Below are 12412 nucleotides of genomic sequence, written 5' to 3'. Positions count from 1 at the left end.
CGTAAAGAAGATAGTAAGAAATGTCAAGGAAGAAACAAATTTCTGATAATTAAGTAGCTTTAAACTAGTTACATTTTTTCTTCTATAAAAATGACAATAATGTAGGAAGATTTATATACATATATATAAAAATTATATATACTCTCTATATTATATATATAATTATACTATATATTATACTCTCTATATTACATATATAATATAGAGAGTATATATATTGCTGCAGGTTGGGGCACTGAAGGTTAAATACTGTTTTGTGGCTATAGAGCAGATTTCATAGGAGGATACATGTGTGTATTGATGTTTAAAGATAGATGAAGGAAGAGCAAAGGGTATGTCTGGGATTTTAAAACATCTATTAATGATACCAAAATGCATACGTACAATAGAGTATTGCCTTTTTAAATACAGTTTTGAAACTGTTTCCATGGGAAAGTCATCTTTATACACAGCCAGCAGTAATGCAGAATGACAAATATTAAATTGGTGATCGGGCATTCTTCAGGTTCATTCCTCTCTCTCCCAGCAGTTGTGCTGTTCACAAGGCAGCAGGATATTTTCTCTGTGACAAAAAAATAGAGATAACAATGTCATCTTTGAAAAGCATAGTGAAAGCGCAGTGCTTGTCTGGTTAAGTATATGTTATTAATTAGCAAATTCAGTGTTATTTTGACCCTGGGGGCATGGTTGGTATTTTCTGCAACCAGCTTCATAACAGAGTTTATCTTTTTCATTAGATAATTTACAGTATCAAAATAACTTAATGGAAGTACTAACTTATATAATGTGGGCATTTTGGAAAAACTTTTCAGTTTTGAAGCATCTTTATCTTGCCCATTTCTACATACTGTTAGTAATACAGAGATTTTCAAAGTTCCAGCCAATACAGATTAAGTTTTTTCACTACAGACAGCTTCAGTTAGTCTCTGTTAGGAATTATTTTTACAGCAGTAAAATAAATGCTAAGCAGTGTTTATTTCTGCTCCATTAGTGGCTTACTTACCATGATTTATGACAAGTTAATTTAGCAATATTATAATACTGTGTTTTGTTTTCTTTAGCGGATTCTCCATTAGCAGTTACTTCATTTTGTATTCATTTATTTTCTTTCAAAACATTTTTTTTTACAATAGGACCTGTAAAATTTTATTGGTACTTTTGGAAGCCCAGCCACATGTTTCTTCATTCTTTAATTGTTGTTAATGGCAATTCTGATGGGGTCATCTAGCTGCAGGATTGTGCCAGGAATGTAAAATCTAGTTGTGTTTTTTGTTTGTTTGTTTGTTTAAACTAATGTTTATGTGCACACCTCCTACTGAAAATTCTTTTTCCTGGTGGAAACTCAGTGCTACAAACTTCTGCTATTGGCCAATATCAGCTAAGATCTCTATTAACGCTGTTTATCTGTAATTAGAGCTTGAAGAATGTACATTGCAATGTAACACCTGCTTGATGCATGATATTTAGTAGCATTTCACCCTTCTGCTACCTCCTTCTGAATTGCTACTTATACTCTATTGTTACCTGGTTTCACTGCTATGCTATACTCAAAATCTTGATATAGACAAAGAGGAAACACAAGGTTTTATGTAAAAGCAAGAATTTATTGTTAGTACAGTTGAAATCTTAGCAGTCTATTATGGAAAAAGAGAGAAAAAAAAAGCCTCAATAATTTGGTTTAAATTACTATAAACATAATTCCTATTCTACTGCTTTAGCTTGTGTTATGCACACAGTTTGAATGTAGCTATAGTATACTGTATCTGTCAGGGCAGACCAAACTGCTACTGAAGTTCTGTCTCTTCTACATTTGCTTCTCAACTGATTTATGTGATGACATTTTTAGGCTTTCCTGCATAGCCCAGAAGTAGTGATTAGATTTCTTTGGTAGACAGTCAGGACACATTCTAAGCACTTGACCCAGATACACCCATATTCTTAAATTTTGTAGTACTGTGATTAGGGAAGCATTTCAGTCCTTTTATTGCCTGTGGGTGATTTGATAACTTCAGGCTCCTTGAATTTTGTGCAGTTACTGCTGGGGTAATTTCCTCTTGTTCTCATGCTAACCACCAGTTTCACAATTTTCTTAAAAAAAAAAAAAAAAAAAAAAAAAAAAAGGCGTGTGCAACTAATAAGTTCTTTTTCTTCTGGCAGACTGTTAGCATTAGGTTGTACACAAAATGTTATAGTTCCTATTGAGACCTCCTTATTCCATCAACTGATGTGATGGGTGCAGTGCCTTGACTTCCACATTTTCCAGTGCTGTATCAAGTGATATCAACTAGAGCAACTGTTGGCACCTTGTCCCAGAACCTCTGCTAAACACAATCACCTCTAGCAAAGGTACTGTTAAAGTACATACTGCCTTTGCCTTTGAGTACTCTTTCACACAGAATCACAGAATCACAGAATTACCCGGGTTGGAAGGGACCTCAAGGATCATGTAGTTCCAACCCCCCTGCCTGGCAGGGCCACCAAACATACACCTTTACTAGATCGGGTTGCCCAGGGCCCCGTCCAACCTGGCCTTGAACACCTCCAAGGACGGGGCATCCACAACCTCACTGGGCAGCCTGTTCCAGGACCTAACCACTCTTCTAGTAAAGAACTTTCCCCTAACATCCAACCTAAATTGTAAGCTTTGCCTTTATTTTTAAATAGAGATATGTCATCTGACTGCAGTTGATTAACATATGCTTTGACAATGGATAGCTGAGCAGTTTTAGTCCTCAAAATGTTCTCCTAGAATTAAAAAGCAATTTCTGGTTCTTGATTTAGTCACGGAAGAAACAGTGTCTTTAAAGACAATTACTATTATGTAGGACTTCTTGAGTTTCTAAGAAAAGAAAAATAATGTTATTGAAAATACAGTTCTGTACAGTTGTCTGGCTTTGCCAGACTTTTCAAGGACTGACCACATAGGAAATTCAAGTTCCTTCATGCAGACATGATTGATTACTGTTTTTTTGTTTTGTTTTCTGAATGATGCTGTTAAATTTTACGGGCTATTTAATCCCAAACATACTCACAAGTTTACGTCACTATAATAATAACATTCTTAACTAGCATTTCCAGAGATCCCATACACACATAGAATCAAATTCAATCAGGATACAGAATGCCATAAAATGTGTCCCATTTAAATTTGTCAGTGTACACAGAGGCTGAATCTGATCAAGTCTCTAGCAAACAACTAAATAATTCAGTCCAGTGGCAGTTTTACTTCACATGACTTGTACATCTGTCTTGATTGTGAATATAGCTGTTTTCCCAAGAATGGGCCTTTGCTTTGATGAGATGCGTCTGGAAAAACAATTTTTAATACATTCAGTAAATAATACTTTGTTTGTCATTCAGTTCACATGTTTTTCCATCTCTATATAACCTCTTTGTTTTAGATACAGATGACTAAATAATTCAGTCCAATAGAACCAGAACTATTACACTTTGAAATTACAGCTGCTTGGAGTAGGAAAAGAGTGTCTTGTCCTCTCCTCCTGGTGATGAGGAGAATCTCTCTCTCTCTGATGGATGGCATTTGAAAAACAAACAAAAGGGCTGGATGGATACTCTGAGAGTCTTACAGCTCCACTTTTGAAAAATAGTGTAGAAGTTCTTTGTACAGCTGCACAGTGTAGAATTGTTTATGCTCCATTACATCATGGTGTGTTTCATTGTGAAATGAAGTGATTGCAATGTGATTGGAGCAGCTGATATATCCACAAAACACTTGACAGAAGGGAAAGTGTATTGGAAAATCAAATGGAAATATATGGAGAGCAGAAGTTATCCAAACAAATTTTGAACAAAATTCTTTGCAATCCCTTTTATAAAAACAGCTTTGTAATACCAGCTTGATTTGTATTTGTGATGGTATAGACCTTCTCTTGTTCAGTTTCCTTATAGGAATCTTACTGAAAGAAATATTTGGATATTGCAGTATAAAATAATATAAATAAAGAATTTATATATTAATTAAATTTATATAATTTTAGTCATGAGTTTGAAGACCTTACTTGCATCTCTTTTCATTTAGTTAACTGTATCTGTTTTTAATCAAGTGGGACAATGTAGCTAACATGAATAGAAGCTTTTCAACCCCATTTCAATCCTATAATCTCAACTCTTATCCTTCACATCATTTGGGCCAAATGCAACTACTCACACAATGTCTTGCATCTCTTCCAATCTTAATGCATGCAATCCAAGTATGGCATTTATTTTCATGGATAGTGTCCTCAGGAATATAGACAAGCATGAAATTTCAGTGCTAATATTTTTGATCTCTGAAATTTCTGTGCAAGAGAATCTATTGATATGTTGATGCAACTCATCACAGATGTCTAGAGTTAGGTAAAGTAAAATCACTCACTGTTAGTCAATAAAACATGCTGGGGTTTCTTTCAACACTGAATGTTACTAACTTTAAAGTTAATTCTGTCTCCTCTCTGACTGAATGTGTACCTGAGGCCACTTAGAACCAACTAGACCAATTTTAAGGATCCCATATTAGATCAGTTTTCTTTTGTAGCTTCATACGAGATTGTACTGGGCTTATGCGCTTAGTGAGGGGGCTGCAGAGATGGGCTCTGTGAGCAGAGCCCAGAGCTGCCCATGTGAGAGCAGAGCCAGCTCCTGCTGCTCCATAGGGACCGCCGCAGCCAGAGCTGAGCCGTGAGCGATGATGGGTGCACTCTGAGAGAGCAGATGGAAGGAAGGGACGAACCGCTGTGCAACAGCAGCTGGGAGAGGGGAGCCAGGGAAGGGAGGAGAACGGCCCTGCGGGCACCGAGGTCGGTGCGGGAGGAGCTCCGGGCGCACAGAAGCGGCTCACTGCGGGCACCGGAGCGGAGCAGAGCTGCAGCCTGTGGGAAGGCCACGTGAGATCGGTTGGGAAGGCCCCACGTGTAGTGGGGGCGGAGAGTGACCTCGGAAGAGAGACAGTGAGAAAATGTTAAGTATTGCCTATAGCCCCCAGTCCCTGTCCCCTTGAGAAGCTTGTCGTGAGGAGGAGGAGAGGTAGAAGAAATGAAGATTTGAAGTTGAACTTGGGAAGATAAATAAGGGGAAGATATTTTCAGTTTGCTTATAGCTCTCACTGCTTTATTCTTACTAATTTGCAATAAATTACATTAATTTTCCCCAGGCTGAGTTTGTTTTGCCTGTGAGGGCAATTGGTTAGCAATCCCTCTGTCATTTTTATAACTCATGAGTTTTTCTCATCATACTTTTACTGCTGTCCTGCTGAGGAGGACAAAGGAGACAGTAGTTCAGTTGACACTGTTCCCCAGCCAAGGTCAACCCACCAAAATCAGACTGTAATTTTATACATAGCTATCTGAATATGCAATGATAAAAGAATATATAATAAAATATATTATATATTGCTGTCTTCAGTTCCTCCCTCCACCTCTTCATCCCACCTTTTTTTCCCATGTCCTCTCTAATATTCCTTCTGGAGCTCTCTTTTCATGTTTTTCCACTGTAAAATCTATGGAATCATGTAAATAAATCAATTTTGTGATTCATATGCAGTTCACCAGCACAGAGCTTTCATTGGAATCTTTGAAAGCTCAATACAAAGGAAATATGTAAGAGGAATATCAAATTGAGCAAATTTAGCAGAATAAAACTGATGTGCCATGTCAGTATTTAACACTTTATCACTGCAACAGATGTGTCACTCCCATCAGTTTCAGTCTTACCAGGGACTCAGACTTACTGTGATGGCTGTACTTTTCCATATTATGATTTTGTCATGCTTCAAGGTGACACCTTGGCTTAATTGTTCCAATACAAGTTGCTGATAGATCAAATTTTATAAAGCAAAAAGTAGAGAGTTCCCCTGTCTGTACTAGACATCTTTTTGACATCTTCCTTCTGTGTGTTTCTCTGCAGGCAAGTTAAGTGGTAGCTAGAACTGTCTGGAAATACTTATTTATGAAAGACTATAATCATATAGAAGACAGACCTGTAAGTATTAAAAACATTTATTTTTTATTTTTTATTTTTTTTACCTCAGTAGTTGTAAGTTATACAGTGTTTGTCAAGGTCAGAAAAGTAAGTGATTAAATTTTATCTCTGTACCATGGGTTTTCATGCCTGACTTTCAGAAAATTATTGCTACTCTATAATGAACCAGCACTTAAGTGTATGCAAATAGAGGGTTATTTATTTATTTATTTATTTTAAATTGAAAGGCCTAAACCATCAACACTAGAACTTCAGATAAGGACAGTAAATATAAGCTAAGTGAACTACCAAGGTAAATTAATTTGATCCCTTGGTTAATAGCTATCTTATGTCAAAGCTGACAAATTCATATTGAATAGTTTTCTACTGAAAACAGAGCTAACTCATATGTTCCTACCTCATAACAGTGTTTGTTGATAAGTAGACTTAAAAAAGGATGACTTGCTCAGGAAGGTATCTTTGAAGTGCCTGAGGGTGTACTCTCTTCTAGTGTTTGAGTAAATGGTTTCAAAATAGTCAAAGGGGACAGAAGGGCAGTGTGCTTGTTGTAGGAATAAAATAATGATACAAAGAGCAGACATTTGTGACAGAACACAGAAGAGTTTCAGTGAAATGGGAATACTAGCATTTCTGTTTTTTGGAAACTCATAAAGTCTAGCTATGGACTCCTATTTTTGGGGTGAAAAATGATTTCTTCCAGTGACTTTTCAGTTAGTTGTTATGGATCTGATCTCAGTCTTATGAATGCTTAGAAGTCTTGGATTTAAACAATATCATGAAATTTGAATGCAACTATAATTTGGCAGTGTTGAGGAAGCTTGTTTGCATTATATTGTTGCTGAAGGAGGGAAGTATGAGGACTTGAGAATTGGTAAAATGTGTTATAAGGAAGGCAAAACAAACTGGTTCTTGCTCTACTGTGAAATGTTGGCATATGATAAGCACACTACATATGGAATTAGCTTTGTTTCAGCAAAGCTGAAACAAATAAATGGAGATGTTCATCTGTGAGAGACAGTATGTAATAAAGTGATATCTGAACCAAGAGAAAATGACCTCATTTCATAATGAATAGTCATCCAGTTTTTCAAAATCTAGCATGTCCCTCTTCTCCATTAGCTGTTTATATGGCCTCTGTTTCTCCATACAGTCAAATCAAAAGCCAAATTCTGACTGATTTTAATGGAAGCAGAATTAGGCTCATATTGAATTTTTGGAACAATGTTAACACTTCTGTCAGAAATATTATGAGTTTTACAATCATGCTTTCCCCTGACATCTGTCTGTTTCAAGGTATAAATGAACTAACACACAAGGCACACTTAAGGAAATTTTTACATCTGCCTGTCTTGGCAGGCAAGAGGGATGTTGTAAAATACTGGAAGCCTGACAAACCCTTCAGCTTTCAAAAACAAGACTGCAAATGTTTTCTGTTTAGCCTCATCAGAATAGGAAGAATAGTATAGGGAAGGTCAGAGTTTAGATTTCTCCCTGATCCAAAACTATGCAAGAAGGCAGAACAAATATTTAATCTGAAGACCTACAAAAGTCTGGAAGTACAGGTTTATCTCTGTTTATGCAGTGAAACTAAGGGCAAGAAGATATTAAATGACCTATTTCATGATTTGATAAAACTGTCTTTTCTTTTAAAAAAATAGTTTTAATGTGTGAAAAAATTATTTTCTACTTTATGATCATTCCACAATGTTACCATTACCATTCTGAGGCTCTATCCTTTTGTACCTGATTTGTGTCTGTTGTATGCAGACATAATAATTCTGTGTCCTGTATTGTTTGAATAATATGCAGCAGATGTCTGTTCTACTTTTGCTGTTGTACAAATCAATATCTTTCCTTAAGTGGAAAAGAGAAGGAAAAAAAGGTCATCCTAAATGCTGTAGACAAACTGAGTTTGTGTAGTCTCAAATGCAATTCCAAAACAAACAAACAAACAAAAAAAACCAACTCATCCAACAAAGCAACAGCAAAAAAAAAAACCCAAAACCAACAACAACAACACCCCAAAACCCCAAAACCAAAACAAAAAACAAACAAAAAACCCCCAAAACAAAAAACACAGCTCTTTTCCCATGAATGATCAGGAAAGACTTGATTTTTAAAAACATATGTAATATTTAACCACTAATTTGTGACTCATTAAACCACTTCAACAATTTGTTCCAGACATTATAAAGGTACTCCATTCTTGACTGCAGACAAGTATAAGCTATTTTTAAATTGGATTGAGAATTTTATCCTCATCAATGTTAACAACTGCATGTCCTTAGAATGCACTGTACTTTTACAAGAAGTAAATAAGAGCTGTTTCTTAGATATTGCTGTAGGGCCTAAAAATCCAAAAATACCAAGTACTTCCTGTAAATGCCGAAGTGTTTCACCTACTGAATTTCTAGTGAACAGGAACTGAGAGTGTTAATTATCTCACAGGATGTACTGAACAGCTCTTAGATCAAGGGATAAAGTTCTACCAAAATCTCCACTGCTACAGACTGTACTCTGGCTGAAATATTAGTAGACACAATGTAGCATTTTCTCACTGATATTATTTTCTATTTCCATGGTAGCAGACAGTTTGGAGAGAATTCAAGTGTGTGGTGTTTTTTTTATCTTTTTTTCTTTTCTCTCTCTCTCTCTCTCTCTCTTTTTTTTTTTTTTCTTAGAAGAAGGACAAACTATCCTCACTGCTCTGTTTGTCTTTCATGTGAAGAAGATAAAAGAAATAGGTAGATATGCAGTAGGAAGAAACTAGAGATGTAGATGGGAATTACCTTGTCCAAGATCTTTCAGCTGCAGGGTTTCCTGGGCCATAGCTAGTGTTTATCCATTTATTGCAGCTCTATTCTATGTTTTTTAGAATTCTGATTGTTATAGAATGCGGTATCTACAGACACAGTACAACGTACATATTTCCTTCAGTGGTGCTCTTCTCCAGTTTTGTTTATACAGTTCTCTTTCTTCTGCGTATTTGACACTGAAGCTGAACTTGGAAGATGGTATTTGTTGGAGGCTGATAGAGTTAGCCACACAGGCTATGGACCTGGATAAGGTTCAAGCCTGTGTGGCTAGCTCTATCAGCCCCCAACAGGTACTGCACAGTGCAGATTAGTTGATGTTGGTCATGTTGCTTAATTTCCTGTTGAAATTTCAGTTACAATAGTATGGGGACTGAACAAATGTTAAGTTTAATACACTAAGATTAGTTGAGGTAGATGAAATCTGAGTTTTAGTAGCCATATCTACCAAGGTAGTTAACTGTGTGATTTTATGATGTGTTTTTGTTAGTGTACTTAAACTATACTCCATTTCAAAATGTGCATGTAGACTGCCCTATGGAACAGAAATTAGGCTATTCAGAAAGAATATTGTGAATATGTATAATAATGAACCATGTCCAAATATTCACAATATGAGCTCTCTGGAAGGCAGTAGGCTAGTGCAAGAGATGGTTGCAGAACCAGGTAATGATATAATAAAAAGGGAGACTTTCATTCTTGTTTACTCTGTTATTACACATGTTAATCCTCTTGATATATTGCCTTTCTGATTTGCATCTCAGAAAAGGCTCCTAATCAAATAAAAAAACTGCAGAGAAAGTGACAGTATGTGAAATGCATTTTACTTCAGGACAAGCAAGGAGGGGAAGATACTGAAGCATTCTAGGAGATGCTTATTAGGAGTAGTCAAAAAGACACTCATGAAGTACTTCAGCTCTTCACTGAGTGTCTATGAAGTTTCAGGTTGCTATTATCCAAAAGGCTGAAACACAGAACATAGTTCTGCAGGAAGAATTGGTGCACTACTGTGGTGTAGTTCTTGACTTTGTGTATTGACAATTATTGCAATAGTGGCGCATGGCCATGGAAGTATGTGAGATGGAGTCTCCTTCAATTGATAAGATCAGTGTTCTTCTCAACAAGCCAACTATGATCTGCTGTTGTCAGGTCTATTTCAATTTCATTCTTTTTGTCAAGTTTCCTCAATGAGTAAAAGCCAGAAGAGGCCCAGGGACAAATACTTGAGTTTCAGACATGAAATAGTCACTAATCTTGTAATTAATATAATCATTTTTTTTCAGAATCATGTTGAAATTTTTCCCTATTTCTTGCAAAACTGGACAGCATACCACTTCTCACATCTCTGGAAACTATGCTAATGATTCAGTTAAAAATCATCCTGAAATAAGGGGTTCAGTTGTAAAAAGATCTCTTTATATTCTGTTGGGAAGCTATTCCTTCTCTAATCCACCTACTGGTACATCTGTACCTTTGAGATCAGAATATACTTATTCTAACAGTTACAAGGGACAAGCAGTAAGCTCTCTGAATGCAAGTTAGCTATGTAGTGTAAGCATGGTTGCATGTGTGTGCTTGCTGCTTCCTGCAAAAAGCTTTGAATCTGAGAAGTTAGTAAAGATACTGGAATTTGAGAGGGCTCCTTGGACTTACATGTAGAGCAGAAGTAAGCATTGAGGATAATGGTGCAGAGGCGCAAAAGTCAATCAGTTTAAAAGGTCTGACAGGAAAGTGGGGAGAAAATAACTGTATCACAGACACAGCTTCATGTTAAGGCAAGTATGTGCCAGCTCAGGCTACTGGCAAGGATGACAAACAGCTGCCTCAATCACTAACAGCAACCCTAAAGTACCGCTGTTAAGCCAGCCATAAATCACAAATGCTGCTGTGTGGTTACACCAGTCTTCTACTGTAACTAACAGCCAAATTTAAAGTATTATATAAAGTCTGTATGTGTTGATTATTATCAGATGTCTCTTAAGAAGAGTGGATATATGCCAACTGAAAGCAGATTTTAGGAAGCTTCTATTGAAAAACCTTTTTAGAGAATGGTAACCATGTCAAATTTCCTTTCATAGAAAACTTTTGGTAACAGACTATGAACTGTAACAGAGCAGGTAACTTTGGAATATTCAATTTTTTAATTTTTATTTTTAATTTATTTTTATTTTATTTTATTTTTTGTAAAATTAAGATTTTAATAGACAGATCTGTTTTAAAATACTTGACAAGGTAATGAGTTACAATGATGTAGCACTGGAGAGTACTTCTAAGATTGTCCAATGCCAAATTTAACACATTAGTTTAATATGACTGAAAGGAAGAGTTGAAAATTCATAATGTTCTGAATGAACATAGCTGGGTTTAACCAGTGTTTAATCTCAAAGGCCCAGGGCTTGTAGAAAATATGTATTAATGACATAGAAAACTCCTTGATAAACAGTCTTAAAATCCTTAGATAAAAATTTCTAAGCCATAATTTTTAAACTACAGGACTAAGGAAATACACTGGTGAAGTATAAATTCTTAATTCTTATTCTCTGTAATGTATTTACCACCACATTATTTTACAAATAACAACAAGCAATATTTATTACATGCCTCCATGCATTTCTTGTTGCTGTTGATGGCTTTATCATTTGCCGTTATTAGAATATATTTGTTACATTACAACGTAATTTCAATCAAAATTAAGAGCCAGATATTTTATCTTTTACACTTCTGTTCCCCTTGTTCTTAATTTGCACTCACTGATGTAAAATTCCAGTCCTTCATTTGCTGTATGCTAATTTTTATTTTTAATTTCTGTTCTGTATAATCCACTGGCAACTTTTATTAGACAATACAATCGTTAATGTTTCTTAATTACAGATTTTTGAAATATGTTATGTAATAATTGCAGCTGGAATTTACATTTTATTGTTCATATAATTTTGGTGTATCAGTAATTTAATCTTAGACTTCTGAAAATGCTATTTTTTAAACCACTAAACACACATAAAGCCTTTTTATGTCTTATTCTACTTGCACACAGCAAATGGTTTCAAGTCAAGAACACTTGTAACTAAGTAATGTTAGAAGGAGAATCTGGGAATTGACAGGCTAGTCAGTCTTACTTCTGTCCCTGGGAAAGTGATGGAACAACTTATTCTGGATGTCATCTCCAGGCAAGTGGAAAAAAAAGTTATTAGAATTAGTCAACATAGATCCACCAAGGCGAAATCATGCTTGACCAATCTGGTAGCCGTCTATGATGTCATAACTGTCTGGGTAGACGAGGCATTGGTGAGCACTGGGTGTTGTCTACCTTGATTTTTGAAAGGCTTTTGACACTGACTCCCATAACATCCTTATAAATAAGCTTGAAAAGCATGGGATAAATGACTGGACTGTAAGGTGGATTGAGAGCTGGCTGAACTGACAGAACTCAGAGGGTTGTCATCAGTGGCACAGAGTCTAGCTGGAGGTCTGTAGTTAGTGGTGTTCCGCAAGGGGCTGTACTGGATCCAGTCTTGTGTTCAGCGTCTTCAGTGACCTAGATGAATGGACAGAATGCACCCCCAGCAAGTCTGCTTTTTGTACAAGGCTAAGAGGAGTGGCTGACACAGGTGAAGGTTGTGCTG

At 36.1% G+C, this 12412-nt stretch overlaps 1 long non-coding RNA gene across 1 annotated transcript; it reads right to left on the bottom strand.

The window, feature by feature from the left end:
• Positions 1-337: 337 nt before the first annotated feature.
• Positions 338-12060, bottom strand: LOC116653263 (uncharacterized). The gene is made up of 2 exons (XR_004306828.2): positions 11906-12060; positions 338-562 (listed from the first exon to the last, which is right to left on the bottom strand). It is a non-coding gene; the product is annotated as an uncharacterized LOC116653263 (long non-coding RNA).
• Positions 12061-12412: the final 352 nt, after the last annotated feature.

This window comes from Coturnix japonica, chromosome 3, assembly GCF_054131305.1.
Source record: "Coturnix japonica strain WE chromosome 3, WE-NBRP24, whole genome shotgun sequence".
Lineage (NCBI taxonomy): Eukaryota > Metazoa > Chordata > Aves > Galliformes > Phasianidae > Coturnix > Coturnix japonica.
The sequence above is the reverse complement of the archived record's forward strand: the minus strand, read 5'-3'. Positions and strand labels throughout refer to the sequence as shown.